At 45.8% G+C, this 20818-nt stretch overlaps 1 long non-coding RNA gene across 1 annotated transcript in view; it reads right to left on the bottom strand.

The window, feature by feature from the left end:
- LOC144380180 (uncharacterized) overlaps positions 1-3537 on the bottom strand; it is a 141474-nt gene extending 137937 nt beyond the window's left edge. Inside the window, exon 1 of the long non-coding RNA XR_013444025.1 lies at positions 3328-3537. This is a non-coding gene — a long non-coding RNA (uncharacterized LOC144380180). The remainder of the gene's footprint in view (positions 1-3327) is intronic.
- Between the last annotated feature and the right edge of the window lie 17281 nt (positions 3538-20818).

The raw sequence follows: 20818 nt of genomic DNA, 5'->3' as shown, positions 1-20818 counted from the left end.
TAACATTCACAGCGACTGGCCTTAGTGTAAGGGACGAAGCGGAGCAATGAGGCGGAGAAATGAAGGGTCCTCTACCACCTGTAGGCCAAATCCAGCCTGGAGCCTCTTGTCAATTAAATTGTATCTACACCCACATATTTATATGTTGTCTATTGTATTAATAAGGCAGCCATGCCCCTTTATTTGCATATTGTCTAAGGCGGTTTCTGCAGAACAGCAAGGGAGTAGCTGTGGCAAAGACCGTATAGACCGCAAAGCTGGGAAATACAGATCTGGCTCTTTAAGGACAAGTTTCCTGACCCCTGAAGGAGCTGGCCGAGCACCTCAAGTGAGGCAAACCTGTACTGAGCGGGAGCTAGAGCAGAGACACAGGACAGAAAGACACTCAACTTAAAATCCAACACACTTCTGTGTGCCGCGTCTTTAGCCCTGGGGTCCGGCCAGCTCGCTTATTTCCGAGCGGAGTTCGTTTCTGTCACCCCCTCTCCACAGCAGGACTACGAGATCTCCTGGGGTTTCCCTGCTGGGGGAGAGTCCACCGGCCTCGGTCACCCTGGCCCTTCTGCAGCTGCAGAAGCCAGCCACGATGCAGGTAACGGGGTTCCGCTTGTGGTGGTCCAGGGTGTTCTGGGGAGCCCGGCTGGCCAACCACCCCGCAGAGGGCCACTTCCTCCTGCCACTAGGCCACCAAGGGGAGGTTAAAAAGTTGGCCATAAATAACCGCAGTAATCCCTGGTGGTTATTTCAGTATTTGTTCCTGAAACATTCACGTTAGGGCTCCGGAGACTCTCAGAGCCAGGCTGTATCTTAGAGGTCCTCAGCTCTGATCCTACACACGAGTCCCAAGTTCTTCCAGCCAGGAATCTGACCATGTGACTCCACCATCTGCTTGAACACTTCTGATGGTGGTGAGCTCACTACCACACATGCTTGTTTAACTCTATTTTCAAGATAGTTATTGAACCCAGTTCACACCTGCTTCCACGTGGTACCCATCCACTGGATGTCACTGGAGAGCCAGAGAGGGTCTCAGTCATGTCACGGTGACAGAACCTCTTGGAGAGGATCTTGGAGAAGCTGCTTCTCCACGGGGAGCCCCATTCCCTCACGGTTCAACTGGGTTGGACCTGAGTGAACATGCAGAAGGTCGGGTGTTCATCTGCATTAGCTCTTGATGCTCATGCCAACTGTACGACCTGGACATTACTTAGGCTCATTTTAAAAATAAGCTGAAGTTCACAAGGGTGACTGGCTCCGCTGGGGAGGGGAGGGGAGGGGATGGGAGGGTTTCAAATCCAAGCGCACATGCTATAAACTCGATGTTCTGCGGGTCTCCTCACTTACCTCTCAGGAACATAGGGGACAAACTGGGGACAAGGAAACCCTCAAGCCTCCCAATTCTGGACCTGAGGATTCCAAAATGGGCCCCTGAAGTCTTCAAAAATCAATCCGTTCAATCTCAAACTCTTTGTTTAGAGAAATGAAATGTTTCATCAACTTCTCCAACAGAAATCGGATTTCCGTCCTTCTCACCACTTCGTCATTTCCTCCCAGCTGCTGAGGTCACAGCTTCGGAGACAGTTAAATACCCGCCATGTGTAATATTATTGCCCCCATTTTTCACCAAAGAGAAGCGGACTGGCACTTGTTGGAAGTGCTGGGATGGAGACACAGCTGCTCATGCCACTGTGTGCGCGCAGGGCCCGGCGTCCACACTGCGTGGTGGCAGAGCGCGGGGTCGTCTGGCCCACAGGGGGCGGGAGCGGGACAGGTGGGAGCAGGGCTGGGAACCCAGAGAGCGCCTGGTGGAGGGACAGGTCCTCCTGTGCGTCCAAGCCCCCAGTGCCGCCCCTCAGCTGTCAGGCTGCCCTGCCCCGCCACCCCTCACCTTTTTGGGGGGCCTCAACACCTCACACCTGAGTTATTTCAGACCTTCATGCCCGCATCTGTGGCTCCAACCAGACCCTCTGCAAATTTTTTCCCACGCTCCCAGCCAGCCACTGAAGAGATTTTTCTCAATCTGATGTCACACCCCTGCTCCAAATCCTTCAGTGCCTTTACATTGTCCCAGGATCAAGTCCAGACTCGGGGACACACGGCAACAAGGTGTGTTGTGCCAGACTTCTGCCGGTGCTGGAGCCCCATCCACGACCACAGCACCAGTGTTCTCAGGTCAAACGAGAGGGCTCCTGTCCGCTTCCCCCACTTGGTCAGGTTCCCTTTGCCTGGAACCCGCTTTCCAACTCTCCAAGAGGACAGATTCAAGATGGCCCCAGATGCACTGACGCTTCTTCCTCAATAAGTGGGGGTTCTCTGTGCTCTCCCCCTGAATCTGGGGAGCCCTTATGCCTGCCTTGAGCACTGGGGTTCAAGGGAGGTGACACCTTGCCAGTTTGTGACCCCAGACCTTACAAGACTGGCAATTGCCACCTCCTCGCCCTTGGAGCCCTGAGGGGCCGTGAAGGCTGATCGCCTCGCTGAAACACAAGAGGGGACACGTGGAGTCCTTGACACTTGAGAGAGAGGCTGGCTCCCAGCTGTCCCCACCAAGGCACTAGGCATGTCAGGGAGACCCTCTTGAACCCACCGGACCAGACTACCTTCCAGCTGAATGTTATCAAATGACCTCAGCACCACACAGAGAAGAATCCCCGAAACTTCTCCAAATTCCACACCCCCAGAACAGGGAGACCGAGCGACATGATGGCCATGTCAAGCCACCAGGTTTTGGGACAGTCAGTTATGCAGTTTAACAGATAACCCAGACATGTTCTCTCCCTTCCTTTTGTTGACTAATCTGCATGCATCCTCTAGCTCAGATGCCCCTTCCTCTGGAAAGCCATTTCTGATGAGAAGTCCGTTTTAGGTGCCTCCACTCTGTGTTTCCACAGAACCCCGCCCCCATCACCATGTGCCTAGTTGCTGGCTTCCCACTCCCCCTACCTTACTAGGTTCTAGGAGGCGAGGATCCCTGCTTGCCTGCCTCAGCACTGAATCTCCAGCAGGGAGCTCAGCAGGTGAATGAGTGAATGAACAAATAAAGTCACCTGGGACAACTAAGAAGTTGCTAATTAGCGGTGAGAGGTAAGGTAAGGATGGAACCGAATTTTTAAAGTAGTCCCAGCAAGCGGGGTTAAATGACTCTATCAAGACTGTGAAGGAAGTGATGCATAAATTATGTCCAGCCCGAGGCACTCGGGTAGATATTCCAACAAAAACATAATGAGCTACTATGTGGTCATGAAACATCTCCATATGTGAAAGGCAATGGCTAGCATTATGCGAGAAGACAGTTGACAAGTCCCCGCCCCAGACCCCTGCACTCACCTCAACACCAGACCTAGCTTATTTGTTCATCCATTCCTTCATGCGTTCATTTTTGAAGAGACATTTATCAAGCATCTCCTGCATACGGGATGCTTGGCCTGTCACTGGAGATGTAGAAGCAAAAAGCACAAGGTCACCAGGCCAGGAGAGCCAGACGGGGAGCACCCGGGGCAGATTCTGCTGCTCAGGGCAGACCGTTGCCCCTTTGCAGGCCCCCGGACATGCGCTCTGGGCAGGAAGGCAGGCGCTCTGGGGAAGGAAACCCACGCCTCCCTTGCTCTTGACTCACCAAGGATTATATATTGCTCGTGGCTGTAATTATGAAGTTAAAAGCAGCTGGGGAGTGGGGATTAAAAAGGGAGGTATCCTCCGTGGTGGGGCAGGAGCAGATGCTTCTTAGGAGGAAGAGAAAGCCACTGGGCAAAGCCCAAGGCCTGCAGTGAGGGAGGAAAGCTGAAACCTGTTAACGAGGGAAAAATGAAAAGCTTGAGGCAAAACCCAGAGTTAAGGCTTAATTAAGAAAGCAGGCATTTTAGGTTCACACAAATAAGAAAACAATCCCCTCAGCCCCTCCTGATCATCACCAGTAATTGCTTTAAAGTTGTGGTTTGCTCTGCTTGGGTGAGCCTGGAATACATGTTGGTAAAAGGAAGGAAGGTAGAGTGGGCGGAGAGCGGGCTGCTGCCGATGGCCCAGGTGCTCGCCGGCCCCCGGCTGTGTGGGACCTGGGCAGCTCCCTGGCTTGCTGTCCTGCTGTGTGGCTCGCTATTCCTCCACGTACTACGCTGGTCTTAGGAACAATCCCTTCTCTCTCCAGGCCGGCCCGTGGAGGATCCTTCCTGGTGAATGCTGTCCCAGAGCCTCAGCTTCAGGGTTGATCTCCTGCTACCATTAGAGCTTTCCGGATGCATCACAATCACCTGCCTCTTTGCCCCCCACTCGCCCTCTGCTCCCAGTACAGGAAGCTCTGTGAAGGCAGGGACTAAACATGTTTCAACAGACACTGTCTGGCACTTTGTCGCAACTCCGTGACTGTTATTTAAATCAATTTTTGAGTCATTCCAACCCGACGCCGGCACCGCAAACCACATGATCTTGCTAGGCTCACCTGTGAAATGGGCTCACTCGTACCCACTGTATTTAATCACCATTAGAAACCGTCAGTTGTAGGCTGCCCGTTGTCTTATAGGTCACTAAGAAAGAAAGGATACTTCCAAGTAACTTGGACCTGATGTTTTTAATCTCTTGAAATTTTTATTTTACAGTTTACATGTTCTTCGAGATTGAATCGGCATAGATTTTATCACGTGGGCATAGAGAAGAAGGAAAAAATGTAAGTGACTTAAATGGGTGAAAGTATTCCTAAACCTTGTTCACATTCAGAGTCACTTTGCGATTCAAAATCATCAGATAGGTAATTTTCCAAACAGAATTGCCCTCCGTGTCATCAAGATTATTGGTGATGCAGCATTTCTTAAAAGAATCCTTAAAAGAAACAAGAGACACGTTTGCTGAATGTTCAGCCTGGCCTTACGGTGATGCGGCGCTGGCCCCCTGCTGACATCTGCTCTCAGACTATTGCTAACTACCTCAGATTTGGCAATCTGCCACCCCTTTTCCATAAACATTTGATTCCTGGGGACTAAAAAAATGCTCTCCGCTTCTAGGATTTTCTTCCAAGCTGCTGACCCCCATCCTGGGAGCCAAGACAGCACTGTGTCGGAGGCTACGTGACCACCAGCAGCGCTCAGGTGACATCAGCTGTGAGGCATTGCCCAATTTTGAGATATTAATGAATGAAAAACACGTGCATCTTGAGACCGGTGAATTCTAGCACTTCATGGGATTGATCTCACATGAAAGCATGACCTTTCTGAAAAGCCTCCAGCATAGAGCCTTGCATGTGGTGGGAGTGAACACCATGTTTCTTTCCTCACTTTCTCCAGCCCAGAGATGTTCCCCATGACGATAAGTCTCCTAACTGTGATGAGGGGTTGATGGATGGGGAAGGAGTTTTAATACACAGAGTGAACATCTGATGCGGGATGGGGAAAAAAAATGAGAGGTAATATGGGGCACTGTGTTTCTAAGCCTAAATCAACAGTGACCATATAAATTTATCATCCAAACCAGGGCACTTTTGACAGTGAAAGAGGTCATTCTCAGTCATTTCACTGAGACCAGAACCATAAACCAGGACTGACCCAGACGAGCCGGGGTGTATAACAACCTACTATCTCCCATCTTCCATCCAGAAAGTAAGGCTAAAATCAGATGCAGATTTCTCCGTGCTTGGGCTTTGGAGTGCCTTTGTGCAAAACCAGGAAGGCCATGAGGTAACTGATGGGCATGCAAGTACTTTTGGCTTGCATCCCAAGAAGGCTTAACAATAAATTCCAAAACTGGTTAAAAATCCGCGGCTGCTGTGTTGTGGGAGATGCTCCCCTTCCCCAGCTGTTATTTATGGTGCAGAGAAAAGGCACCGCATTGATGATGGATCTGCTTTTATCAGATAAAAATGGGAGGAACAGTGAAAGATCATGGTGAGATATTGTGCAGAATTTCAGCAGGACACTTTAAAAACGTATATTAGAGAAAATGAATTTTTCACTGGCTAAAACGTATCCATTTACAGTCGGAGCATCCATATATTTATGAGTGTTTTTAGCCCTTAAAATAGTAACCCAGGACAGAATAACAAAGAGTCTCTTAATAGCCCTAATTCATCAGGCTCAGCAGTTTAAGAAAAATAAATAAAAAGAAATAGAAATGAGAGAGAGAGAATCTGAAATAGCAGAAATGGGAGTGCTCAAAACGTGACGCCGTGTCTGTCTTCTTAAGAGATCGCATCTTAGAGTTTAGCTCAGAGAAAGCCAAGAGCCGGGCTTTGGAAGTACCCAAGGCCGGGTCCTGAGGGGGTCAGGGGAGGTGGGGATGAGGAAAATGGTTTTTGGCCCTGTCACCCCATCTCCCATTTATGAATGAGCACCTTTGCCTTCACTTATCTGAATATATTTATTTGAGGACTCCGATTTCAATCTCTTAGTTTTCTCCATTCTCCTCTTTCCTTGGCTGATGTTTTCTGTGGACTCTGAACGATTTATATCTGCAACATTGCTTTGATCGTCTACCCTCTCTGGGACGCCAAGATGCCACACAGCAGAAAGAACACAGAAGTTGGAGACAGGCAGACCCGGGTTCAAATCTCATTTCTGAGGCCTCTTGCTGTGTGACCTGTGGCAAGTTACTCAACCTCTCTGAGTCCTGATTTACCTCTCCGTGAAATGGGGTGGCCCCAAAGCCACCAATCTCTTCTTTGCACAACTTTCATTCATCACTAAATGTTTCTTCTTAACCCCGGGCTGAAGTCTGTTCCCCTGTAGGTTCCCTCATCAATTAAAAACATGGCTCACAGTGTTCAACTCATGGTGATGTCAACCCAGGGAAAAATATTTGCAACATAAACATTAGTTTCTTAGTTTCCTTAATATATAAAGATTTCTAGGAAGTTAAAACAATGCCTGTGAACTTTTAAAAGGTCAAAAAGAATTATATTACTAAGTGTTGGAAAACAGTTGCTCATAGAGCTGGGAAACTGGTAAATTTTTCTAGATGGCAGTTTGAAATATCTAGCAAAAGTACTAAATATCTAGAACCCCTTTGACTCTAAAATTTCAAGAAATTTATCTCAAGGACAATATTTTTACAGTGCACAGAGATTTATGTGTAATGATGTTTAGCACATTATTTAAATTACAGAAAATCTGAAAACATTCTCCATTTCCAACAACAAAAGATGGGTTATGTAAACTAAAATGCAATTCTTTGCAGATATTTAAAATTATGCTTTTGAGAAAATTTAATAAGAGGAAATGTGCATAAAACAATTACTAGAAGCAAATACACAGTGGTTACCTCTGGAGGGTGGGATAATTTGAGTATTTCTGTATTTTGAAATTTTCATGTTGAAGGAAGGAAGGAGGGAAGGACAGAGCAGGAAGGAGGAAAGGAAGAGCAGATCAGCAGGAGAAAGCTTTGTTTCTACCAGGTTCTCTCCTGGATGTCAATCCAAATGTTAGAAATAGTCAGGAGAGAGGAGGTGGTGTTGGATCACTGGCTTGTCACTGACATCCTGTGTGAGTTTTTGTTCTACCCTTAACCTCTCTGCACCACAGTTTTCTTCCTTGTCAGATGAGGAAAAATTGCCCCCCAGCTTATGCATTGGGTTGCTGTGATGATCAAAAAGGATGCCATGCGTGAAAGGGCTCATAAAACGGCAAAGTGCTCTACAAGTCCTGGATCGTGTAATTATTGCCTTCGTTAGTGCGTTCATTCTCTCCTGCTCCATTATCCTTCGCTGGAGAGCTGCTTGTCGGGCTGTGAAGTGCACTCCGGATTTCCACATTACACAAAGGGAAGTGCATGCGTCTGCCCAGGCCTTGTTCAACAGATCTGGCATCGAGAGATAACCAAGCAGACACCAAAGGCCTCTGTGGCTGCACAGTGGGAGTCTATGTGGTTCTAAGAAAACCAGCTTGGCACTGGCCGACCTAGACTGGAGTCCAACTTGTCCATTGTAAGCCGTGTGAACTTAGACAACTCGCTCCACCTGCCTGAGTCCCATTCACTCACCTGGGAAATGGAGCTAGGAATACAAGCCCCAATTCTATCACCTGATCATTTGGGAGAATGCCTCCCAAGCATATGTGTGATTCTTGATGACCACGAGAGTGGATGTAACATTGAGAGTGCTTTGTCATCTGGACCATCATATACAAATTTCACACGGCATGTGAAACATAGGCTCTGTGAGCAAAGTTTTCAGAAGCACTGGATTTTAAATGGTAATAACAATGATAATAGAACAGGTTCCTGGAAGACCTCTCAAAGGCTTTCATATGCTCTTGTCTATGTGAATCTCCAAGAGCAGGTTAAATTTCCCAAAGACCTTTGAGCAGGGAATCCTGATTTTATGCATCATCAATCCATGTCCATCTGTATATTCATTCCCATTTAACATACTGAAAATCGGAAACTCAGAGCAAGTAATTTGCCTCAGGTTACGTACAGCGTGGATTCAATCTAAATGCATGTGCTTCAACTAGACAGTATGGCAGGCCCCCAGCTCCCCACAACTCCCACAGGCCCCACAGCCCAGACAGTCAGAAAGCCACCTTGAGACTGACATCCAAAAGCACCAGTGAATCCTGGAGTAGGAGAGAGGAATCTAGCAAGGGGAAAGGAGTTGGAGTGCCCTCAGTCCTGTAGGTGAAAAATGGTGTTCATCATTCTAGTGTACTGGGATAATTAGACCATGGACTGGGGGACCAATGAGATTTCAAGTAGAATGCATGGTCCAAATTTACCAGCCACATACCCTCACTGAGCCTCAGCTTTCTTCTCAATAAAGTAAGACCTGCCTTGTTGGAAGGCTACAAGAATTCAGCGAGTTAATGTGTATAAAGGCCTTAGTGAAGCTCTTGGCCAAGTGCACAGTAAATGGTACCTTGCCCCAGCATATCCCCGTTGATATGGTCTGGATACCAATTCCCACTCATGGAGTCACCATTTACTGGATGCCCACCATATGCCAAGGGTGTTTGATGGACAGAAAGTAGATTCCTCCCCTGGAGAAGACCAGAGCCTACTTGACCTCCTTCACATCTCCGGTTTTCTGGGCAGGGAGGGTCTGGTACATCAAGAGACTTCTTTACAACCTCTGCAAAATCGGCTAAAACTTCCAAGGGTTTATGTTTGATGAAAAGATTGAGAATGAGTCTGTAAACTCTGAGAAAAGAACAACCAAGTTATAGGAATTCGTACTATTATTACCAATAACAACCACAATGGCAGCAACAACAACCTGACCAAAGCCACATTATGTGCTTCTTAATGTTCTCTTTCCTCAAATTCAGTTTTTATTTGTTAACCAATACCAAATAAGCAGCCTTTCTGAGGCAGCCGTAAAAGACCCTGCATATGTTGCCCTGTTCTCTCTTTGTTCATTAAAAGAAAAGGAAGGTGTTGAGGACTGTCCCATGCTGCAAAGGGCACTGGATACAAGGACTGTTTTAGTTGAGGACATGGGGAGCAGAAAAGCTTGACTAATTATGTTGCTAATTACTTGAAGCAACTTCCATTTGACAATATAATTATGCCAGAGTAAGGTGAGATGTCTCAATTACTGACTAAAGAGAAAGAAAAAGCCCCCTCCGCACTACTCTTCCCTTTTCCATTACTCAGGCTGGATTTTAAAATCTTTCTCTCAACTCGGAGGTTATTTACCAAAAAATGAGGTCCCACCCCCTTCTCGTAAGCCATGACTGGCCACATAAGGTCTGATTAGTTTTCCCCCCCAACAGCAGGATTTCCATAAATAAATGAGGTTTGCTCAAAGGAAGTAGACCTTTCAGTGACTATCCAACCACTCTGTTGTTCTAGGTTAAGGTTCAATTCTCAGCAGAGTGTGATCTCCCGCAGGATCTTAAAGAATGTTCTAGAAGGATCAAAAATGTGAAGACAGTTTTTTCTTGTGGTCGGGGTCTGAACACACCAGATTTTCAGGGGACATCAGTTCTGAAATGCCTCAGGTTTAATCAGGTTGGTAGATGCAAAATGGGTGCAGGGGTAGAGAGATGGGCAAAAGTCAGTAGAGATTCAGAGGATGAGCAAAAGGTTAATGGAATTCTTGCACCAAGCAACTTGTCGTGTTGATGGTGAAAGAGCCCTGACCCCTTCCTTCAGCCTCTTGGAATCATAGTTTCCCAAATGGTAAAATAACCATTTGGCTAATCAACATGCTACTCAATGTGTGGTCCGTGGACCACTGGCATCAGCATCTCCTGGGGGCTTGTGAGACCTGCAGAAATCTCATGCCTGTCCAGATCATTCATGTACACAATAAAGTCTGAAGCCCTGGAATAGCATATACTCCTGACATACTTCCTTTGGCTCTTTCTCAAAAGATGATCTCAAATGAACACATATCCTTAGGTTTTCACTTCCATGTACCGTGACCTTTGAACAACACTGAGCTGGGGCACAGACCCCTCCGCAGTCAAAAATCAGTGTATAATTTTCGACTCTCCAAAACTTAACTACTAGTAGCCTACTGTTGACCAGAAGCCTTACTGATAACCAGAAGCCTTACTGATAACATAACAGTTCATTGACACATATTTTGTATATGTATTATATACTCTATTCTTACAATGAAGTAAGCCAGAGAAAAGAAAATGTTACTAAGAAAATCATGAGGAAGAGAAAATACATTTGCAGTACTATGCTGTATTTATGGGGGAAAAATTCTCATATAAGTGGACCTGAGTAGTTCAAACCCATGCTGCTCGAGGGGCAACTGTATCTCTAGAAAGACCCTGACAGACTAAATCCCTGGCAAGTACGTCATCTCTGATTGGCACTAGCTACCTAGACTGTTGTGTAGATACAAGATTGTCAGGCAGGATTAAGGCCCAGCAGGAAAGAGCTCTGTGATCAATTAGTAATGTCTGCCATACGCAGAGACTGGGGATGGCAGGTGTACTCAATATATCTTAATGAGTTTATATCTTAAAAGAGGATTTCAGGTTTGGGTGTTTATGGGTAAAGACCAGGGGAATTAACCCACCTAGATTTCTGGACTCTATTCTTGATTTTAGACCTCAGATGGAGATGTTGAACTCAGACCAGAAAAGGACCTTATTACTCTGATGTTCTTTAATCGCAACTATCTGTGATCACATGTATATGGTCAAATCACACATGCTCATGTTCTCATGAAAGCAGATTTTGTTCCTATGTCACACAACCATAGTTTCCCTTAAAACCAAAGCCCTTCTCTTACAGAATCATCTGATGGTGCCTGCGGGGGCGAGGAGGAAGAGAGCGGGGGTTGAGGGATATGGGGAGGAGACCCTGCCAAGCATGCTGGCCTGAAGCAGAGCCCCAGCCCTCCACCTCAGCTAGGCATCTGTTTCCAATGAAGCTAAGGAAATGCCTGACCCCACTCCTGCATTCTCTCATTGCTGCCCTGGTCACGCCTCCACACAGGCCTCTCCCCTCTGTGGGCTCTGAGCCAAGCCCCAAATCCCCATGTGCTCTCAGGGGCCAGGAAGCAGAACAAGGCTTGGTTCCCTGACTCCCCTGGCAGTGGCCAGCTGCCGGCTTTGATTCTCAGGGGCTGCTCTAAAGGTGTCTACAAGGAAAACCCACCCTCGCAGGGTATCTGAAGTCTGCTGGAGGTGAGCCAGACCTCTCCATGTGGCTGTGTTCTAGGGCGAGAGTTTTAAATCGTGGCTTTTCTAGAGATACCTGCCTACGTATATCTGGAAATTACATGCTACTTTCCAACACTGCAAAACAGAAGGTATAAGTGCACCTGGAAAGTCATAAGGGAAATGCAGTGGTTTTTGACGGGGGGCAATCTTGCCCCTCCAGGGGCATTCTGGGTTGTCCTAAGTGGAGGGGGCTGTGTTACTGGCCAGGGATGCTGCTAAACATCCTATAATGCACAGGAAGCCCCTCCCCCCAAATGACAAAGAATTATCCAGCCCAAAATGTCCGTAGGTGGAGAAATCTTGGTGTAAGAAAACTTGGGGACTACCAAGCCTATCCCTCCAGTTCATAGATGAGAAAACTGCAGGCCACAGAGGAAGCCAGACTTGTTCCACGTGGCACAGTGAGCTGGTAGTGGGGCGAAAACAGGTGCTCTGGTCCCATGATCCAGCCAGCTGCATACTCAGGGAAAGTGGAAAGGAAGAAGAAAACTGGCCATGAAGATGGGCCCCACCCAGACTGGTGGAGAAGGCCAAAGTGAAAGAATGGTTATGGGAACGATGAGCTTCAACAGACAGTCGGTCACCACACCCAACAGTGTGTGTCTCAGTGGCTCTCCTGTGCTCAGATGAGCCTCTCCTTCCTCCTTATTGGTAATTAAAATGGGGAATGGAAAGAAGGGATAAGCATGGTGGAAGGGAGCCAAGGAGACTACATCAACCTATGCATACTATGAGCCGCAAAGAACCCCAGACAACAGGTAATTTGTTTTTGTTATTTGTAGAGGAATTCTCCAATTTTTCCCTCTGGAATGGGGCTCCTCAGACACTGTTCTGAGATGCATCCACTATATCCCTGGCTAGTCTCAGGGAGTAAGTAGCTCCCATCTGTGCCACCAATGTACAACTCCCATCATGAATCAGATAAGCGGAGAGCCATCCCATACCCATGACCCTGATTTAGTATTGAAGTCTGAAGGCTGTGTCAGAGCAGCTTCTTGGTCGTCTTGCTTCAGAGTTATTCTAATTATCCCCCTGTTGTGACAGCAGTGCCTTGAGAAGGAGTTGAAGCAGATGGAAGCACTGACATGAGCCCCCGTCCCATGAACTCCATCTGGTTAAGACTCTCCATAGTCAGTCTGGCCAACCCAACCAACTGTCCTATGTTATCCAAGGAGATCGTTTTATTACAACTACTCTCAGCCTTACATACACAGATGTGCTGGAAATGTCCATTTTCAAGTGGCCCAAAGTGATGTCAATGTTGGAATTCATTCTGAAAGGACTTACTGAAACCTGGAGCCTCAAAATCTCTCTAATGGCTCTGCCAGCTAGCCCCCATCAGTTGTCATTGCAGCAGCATATCCTGAAGCCAGTCCCATTGTTTTTTAAATATTTTCTGATTTTAAAAAGCAATCCATGTACATTGCAGCATACATCCAAAAATAGAATAAATGTTATCTGACATAGCCCCACCCAGAAATGACCAGTGTGATTTGCATACCAGTAGTATACATACCTTCTACATTTTTTTCATTTTGTGTGTATGTCTCTATCTCTATCTACCACTGCATAGTATATACCCGAACACACACAAGTATTTGAATTTAGTCTCACTGCCTTACTGCATTTCATCACCTGCTATTTTATCAAATCATGTATCGTAAGTTTCTTTCCTGGCCATGAAGTCCTTTCCTATATCACCAATGCATGGCATTCTATCATATCACTCTACCGTAACTAAATCCACGCTTTATAATTAGGTGATATTTTTCTCCTGTTGCTACTGTAAATAACACTGCAATGAACATACGATTCACGTGTTGAGTGCATTTAGAGCTTCCTAGTGTTGGGACAAGGTCCACATACCATTTTTATGACTTTTGAGACATATCTTCAAGTTGACAAGTCAAACTTTTGAAAATATCGGGAACTCCTGTTTCCAACATGCAGGTGCATAAACTCCCACAGTGGAAAAATGAGTGGAATAACTCTTTTTGCCAAGATTTGGGGAAGTTAAGATCTAATTCTAGTCCTAAAGCCTGAGAGCTCACTCTGTGGTTCTATACCTGCAATTCAGTAATTGGCCACTAATGGCTACTCTTTAGCTTCAGATGAGGGGAAGACTTGCAAGAGTCACAGAGGTATTCCATACTGTAAATTCACCAATATGATAGCATAATTTATTCACAACTCCATTTCTCCCATCAGCTTTGAGATCCTCAATGGAAGGGGCCATGTAACTTAAATCTCAGAAGACCCAAACATAAGCAAAGGGTCTACCACAGAGTACACACTGATTTTATGGGTTGCTAAGTTGCCATCAACATCTAAACAAATGCCTCCATAAAATTTACATAGCAAGGGTACCACCAAGGTCCCAATGAGATTTTGCTTCATTAGAAAGGGGACACCATCTCCAGTGTAGACTTTAGTGTCAGCCTGGGAAGAAGTGCACTTTTCCATTCTCCCAAACCAAGAAATATGTTTAAATGAAGATATTTCTAGAAAATTATGATAATTTAAAATATAGAAAAAAATAAGAAAATAAAAAGAAGGTAGCTTGTGGTATCTTAGGGTAACCAGCCAAAGGATGACATTTCTTTCCTGGTTTCTGGTACATATTTCTGGGAACAGATTAGGCTGCAAATGGAAATAAGAGTATGTATCATTCCAGGTCCTACAAAACAGACGGTGAGAGGCAAGTTGTTTCATTTCAAAAACAGAGGGTCTGACTTTGAACTACTTGGTGGTGAATGAACCAACCTTCCCTGCAATGTCTGGCTAAAGCTTCTGTCTACACTGAGTGCCAAGGACATTTAAATGTGTGATATTTGATTTGCTGGGTGCAAAGCTCAGATGGGGCCTGGAAAATCCATCTGTACTCTCATAGCTTTTCAAAGGGAAACAAGGTTATTAGCATTTATGCAGGCTTTAATATCATGGATCAGTCACTGAGAGTGTGAGAATTCATCAAGTCAACAGGATGGGTCCCATGATAAGCTCCCAGAACAGTAGAGAGTATGGTGAATTTTGGCCAGGCCTGGAAGATACATTAGGATCATATTCTTTAAGATGAAGAAAATAAGTCCCACAGAAGGAAAGTGACTCACCCAAGATCATACAGATAGTTAGATACCTAGCCAAAGAAAACAAATAAAGAAAATTGCTTGCTCTATTAACTTGCAGGTCTATGCTCTGTGTCTCTTCTCAATTCCATTTTCATCTTTTGTCTCCTTGTCTGTTTCCTTCCACAGAAACATGAAAACTGGTGACAAAGTAAAGCATTCGTGCCTAAGCAACATTCTCTACAGGCTGAGTGATATGACAAGGGGTCTTAAAAGACCAACTGTATGTGCGATCTGGGGGACAGTATTCCAAATTGTGGAATGTCCTAATGGCAAAGGGTACTCTTTAGGTCAGGAAGACAAGGCATTACAAGTCTATGTAGGATTTTAATTAAGGAGATCTCCAAACCTTCTCCTCTCCTCCAGCTACTCTTATTTAGGCCTTTGCATATTTTATATGTATGACTTCAATAGACTGCTATCACAGTATCCAAACAGAAAAGCAGAAACCACCCTAAGTATTTAAACAGAAGGAACCAAAAGCAGGAATTTGGTTATACCAGGGTTGGGGGAGCTGAGAGCCCAAATAGGTGAGGAAGAGATTTAGAGGAGCAGGAAGCTGCTGCCTTCCTTAAGCTTCAGGGGCAAAGGGATGAGGAGACACCACTGGAGTCCAGGGTCTGGAAACCATGGCAGGCGTATGTAGAAAAGAGAGAGGGAGACAGGAAGAGAGGGAGACTGAGGGAGACCGAGAGAGGCAGACAGAGAGAGGGAATGGAGAAGGAGGAAGGGAAGGAATAAAGAAACAGAATATTCCACTTCCCTCTGAAGCCAGAGAAGGCATGGATTTGAGTGCCAACGGATCCAAACCTGATTCAACTCCTACATGATCTCACTGCCTCTCTTCTCTCCCTTGCAGAAGCTGCCCACCACAAGGCTGCCCGAGTGATCGAACATGCAAGCCTGATATTGTCAACCCCTGCTTTAAATTCTTCTTTGGCTTCTACTGCATTTGGGGGAAATGACCTTCACCTCCAGCACGGCATGCCAAGTTCATCTCCATCCGGACGCATTTACGGATGACCAAAGCTACTGAACTTTTCACTCTAGAAAGGCAAATACGCTGGGTTGCAGGAAGGAGATGGCAGCAGGCTGTGAGCCATACCAGCCTGGAAGTGATGATGGAGGATGGGAATGGAGGCCTTTCCGGCTGGAGGAAGATGATCGAGGGCAGAAAGGGGGAGCACACAAGGTGGGGGCTCAGACAAGGTTGGAGCTGGACTTCAAACCATAGTGCCCCTGGTTCTAGCACCCTTCAGTGAGAAAATGGACCAGTAAGAGAACAATTCTTTCTTCCCATCTCCCATGTGAATGCATCAAGCACCTCTCACAACCAGGCATGTGATAGATACAGTGTGAGGACAAAGAGAAAAGTACAACTTAGGCCAAAGGACTAGGCCTTGAGTGCCATACCCAGGAGCCTGGACTTCATTCAGAGAGCAGGTGGCATAAGCCCCGCTGTGGGAGGACAGCCCGCCCTCACCGCACCGTGAAGCATGGCCTAGATGGAGAGAAGGAGCCTCCTGTGTGCGGGCTGCTGGCCCCTGCCCAGCCTGATGGAGCGGGGCCTCCACCAGCCCCAGTGCAGACCCCAGACCCCCTGGACTGAGAGCTGTACCTCATGCTCTCCCGAGGCTGAAAAGTCAATAAACTCATTTTCTCCCAGAAAGAGTATGTCTTCGGGAAGGCCCTGGGGAATCTGTCTGCAAAATTTAATTTCTGTTGAAGGATCCTGAGTAGGCAAAGAACATGGAAGGAGGGGGAGCGTGAACAGGAGCCGAAGGAGCAGACATCTGTTTGCTGAGAACTTAACTTGCAGCGAGACTTTCTAGGTGCATAATCTCCTTCGATGCTTGCGACAGCCTTGCGAGGTGGGGAGATAATGGGGACCTGGGTAGAACTTGGAAGGGATCAGGGAGGTCCTCTGATCTCCAATATTTGATTCATTCAACAAATAATCATCAGGTGACTCTGGGTGCTAGGCATCGACCCAGGTGCTAGGGACCCAGCAGTGGATGTGACATCATCCTTTTCCTCAAAGATCTTTCAGTCTTGTGTTGGAAACAGGCATATTGACAGGCCTTTAGAGCCCTTTTTCTAGTCCATTAACCTCCATTCACATTTCTGCTTGATCACCTCTAGGAATCAAGAGCTTTTACCTCTCAAGAAACTTATCAAACATCCTTAAACATATGATAAATATTTCTTTTCTGTTTTCATTATGTCTTAAAAATCTGGATGCATCTTACAACTGATCCAGGAATTAATGTAGTTGATTTTCTCCTTAAAAAGAAAAAAAATACAATGTTATTCAATCAATGATGTGGATCAATAGAGTCTTCAATCTGGGTACGCATGGAAAATGTTTATAATTAAGATTTGACTACCTCCCATTTGGGAGGCACTGTGTGGAGTGTTTGGGGTCGGGCGAAGTTATGGAGGATAAAATTTACAACCCCTCTCTCTGAGGATCATTGATGCATGACTGTTTCATAAACATGATCTTAATCACCGTCCCCTGTGAGTTAATTAAGGTCACCATGAAAAACAGGCAAAAAAGGAAATATGCTCCTTAATGTTATTTAATATGAAAACGCAGCTCTTGGAGGAGGAAAGTTATAGATCAGTCCAGACTCAAGTCTCTGACCAAAGACTCAGTCAGGATGGGAATGTGGATACACATGAGGAATTGTGTCTACGGTGTCCTCAACAAGGGAACAACATGGTCCATCACAAAATACCCTCTTTTTTCATTTGTTAAGCTAAAATCACACCCAAAAACATTTCAACTTCTCCCTTTGTTGAACCAAAATTCAATTCCATGTAACTTAGACAAATTGCCCAAACTTCCTAGAGTCTGAAGACTGAGAACAATATATAGGTTTAAAAAGGATGCAGAATGCATTCCAACTTCCCTCTGAAGTGGTTCTAAATTAAGTGCAGTGGAAGGAAATTTAGATGAGAGATCTTGGGTGCATTTGCAAAAGGATACCCACAAGGCTTGGATGCATGATTGGAAATGAGGTGGTTTCAGTAATGTACCAGGTGGGTCCATCAGAAAGTAGAAGCCCCCAGGCCGGGAGCACAGGGAAGACCTGAGCTGAGCAACTCGTGACAGACCTCCTTCTCTCCTCTTCTAAATGGGACAAGAGAGAATGCGATTAAAACAAAACAAAACAAAACAAAACAAAAGATAAAACTCAGCTCTGGGGATCTCCAGGGGACATTTGTTTTGATGAGGTTTCAGGCCTGATCTTCAAGAATAAGGAGGTGCCAACTATTTGTAAAAGCTCCTAAAACAACATGATCTCTGGCCCTTAGGAGATTTATCTTTTATTTATACAGAGTATTTTTTAAAAGCCTGTTACGACAACAAAGAAGTAACTGAGAGGCTTCACGTAAGAAGCAAGACAATGTTTCCAGAGCCTGCATCTGAAGCAAATATGTGCATAATATTATAAAACAAACAAGCGGAAGGATAGGTATAAGGTTTCAGTCATTCACTTAAATACACATTTAATTTGGCACTGTCAGGCCATAGGGAAGATGAAGCTGAACATTAGACATTGTCATTGAGGAACGAGGGGTCTGGAGAAGGAAAGCGACTTGTAAAAATAAGTATTTCGGCTTTGAGGGACACAAGAGTGGACCCAGAGGAAAGAGGAGTAGCTAATTCCCTGACGGAATCAATTAAGGCTTTCCTGAGGAGGTGGCTGGAGTTTGGGCTAGAAAAAGGGCATCCTCTTAACCTAGCATCTATACTAATGGATTAGTTATTTATAGCTGCATAACAAATTAGCATGAAATCTAGTGGCATAAAATAAAAATCAACATTTATTATCTCACCTAGTTTCCATGAGGCAGGGATTTGGGTGCAGCTCTGCTGACTGATTCTGGTTCAGGAACTCTGAGGAAGTTATACAAGGACTGGGCTGGGGCTACAGCTCCCCAAAGACTTGATCGAGACTGCAGGATCTGCTTCCCAGGCGGCACACTCACGTGGCTGGCAGGTTGGTGCTGCGTGCTGGTGGGACGCCTCAGTTCCTTACTACGTGGACCTTTCCCCATAAGGCTGCTTGGGCGTCCTCACAGAATGGTGTTGGCTTCCCCAGAGCTAGCGATCCAAGAAAGAGCTAAGCAGAGAGTTCAATGTCTTGGGGGACTTAGCCTCCTCAAAAGTTACTCTCTATGAAATCCATAATATTCTGGTGACCACACAGGTCGGCGCTCTTCAGTGTAAGAGGGAACCACACAAGGGCATGAATCACTGGGAGCCAACTTGGAGGCTGCCACCACAGCAAAGCACGACGCCTAAGGTGGTGGCAGTTTGTTCTTATATTTGGTCTCGAGTGATTGAGGGTTGGAGCAATGGGGGAGGTTTGTCCTGGGGTCAGTTAACATCAGACTTTCAAATCACATAAGCCTTGGTTCAAATCTGGGCCCCATCATTTACTGGCTATATAGCCCCTCTGCTGTTTGGAAGGTGATCGCCCTAACAGCTGGAGAGATGGCGGCCATAGCTGAACCGAGCCAGGCACGCCCAGCTGTCTCGGATCACTTTCCTGGGGACTGTCACGTGAGGAAGAAGCAAATTGTACTGTATTTAAGACATTGTGTTTTAGGGTCTCTTTGTCATAAGAACTTCACCTACACCTTAATATATTACTTGCTACAAAAAGTATCGCCTCTGAATCTAATTTTCCTCATCTGTAAAGTAGGGATAGAAAAACAAACCTCACATTTTTCTTCTGAAGAAAAATTTAAAAAGGCATGAGAGAGTTCGTCCAGGGTCTGGCCCAGAATCCACACACTCATCATTGTCGCTCTTGTCATGTTTGAATTTATGATCAGTGTCAACACACTGATTCAGCAAATGCATGTCTCCGTCCACAACAGTGTCTCTCAGGGAATTTAGAACCATTTTCTTTGGAGACCCCTTTAATGGGAACTTGTGGGATTTAAATAAACAAGGCAGTGGCTTCGCAGAGAGATTATTCAGTGACTCGTTTGGGGCCAAGATGTGCCATGAACATCTTGTTCTTTCTCATCCAACATTTCCAACTCTGGAAAATGGAAAGGAGAAAAGAAGGAAGAGAAAGAAGGAAGGAAGCAAGGAAGGAGGGAGGGAGGAACAGAGGAAAGAAAGAGACAAGATCGATGGTTCTTGAATCCCAAGTGTTCCAGAAAGCAACCACAGGAGCTCTGCTATTTCCTGCATTGCCTATTATTCGGTTCTGCATAGCATTTTGCTGAGTAAAGTGTTTTACTCTACAAACAAGTTCACAAACCACAGATGGACAAGATGATCTACAACGTACTGGTGGGCTCTATGAATCTTTCCTAATCCACTAGCAGGCACTTCTCCAGCAATCGCTCCTGCTTCAAATCAAAGAATCCCCCTACTTCTTATCTTAGAGGCGTGCTGTTTGTCCTAAAGGAAATTAACAGAAGACAGTCGGTATTTAATGAGAGTCCACTGAGGTCTTCCTTAGCCAAGCTGAATCCAGGCCACGCAGCCAGTCTGAGCAGCGCCACCTAGTGAACAAACCGGGCAGCGAAGCCTCCTCCAGCCCTTGCAAGTTTCAAGATGGGGGGGAAGCCTCCTTCCAGATACCGTGGTAATTTAAATAAAGAATTAAAATGAGGAAATGAATTAGAACGCTGACGTGTCATCTCCATCCAATGGCCCAGGCCTGAAATGATCAAAACTGTCATTTTATTTTCTCCTCTCTTAAAATTACTACTTTTAATTTAATTTCTCTTACTGAAGTTTCTCTGGCCAACTCATCAAATTTTCTATCAAAATTACCACAGAATTAATTTGTATGCATGGGCACAAAAGAATGGGCTGACAAGATGGGTCACATCCAAGTGAAAAGCAAAAAAAAATAAAATAAAGTAAAATAAACCTCCCTCCACCCACACAGGAATACAGTAAATAGAACAAAGGAATGATGGGTATGAGGTCCCAAGAGTCCTGCACATGTTGGCTAAATCCTTGGCCTCCCTCCTGATGGTGAGTGTCTCACACCCACAGCATCAGGCAACTTCCAAATCTCCTTGCAGAAGCATTTCCTTGGAGAACCAGAG

Source organism: Halichoerus grypus, chromosome 15 (genome assembly GCF_964656455.1).
Source record: "Halichoerus grypus chromosome 15, mHalGry1.hap1.1, whole genome shotgun sequence".
Taxonomy (NCBI): Eukaryota; Metazoa; Chordata; class Mammalia; order Carnivora; family Phocidae; genus Halichoerus; species Halichoerus grypus.
This window is presented reverse-complemented; position numbering and strand designations above follow the sequence as displayed.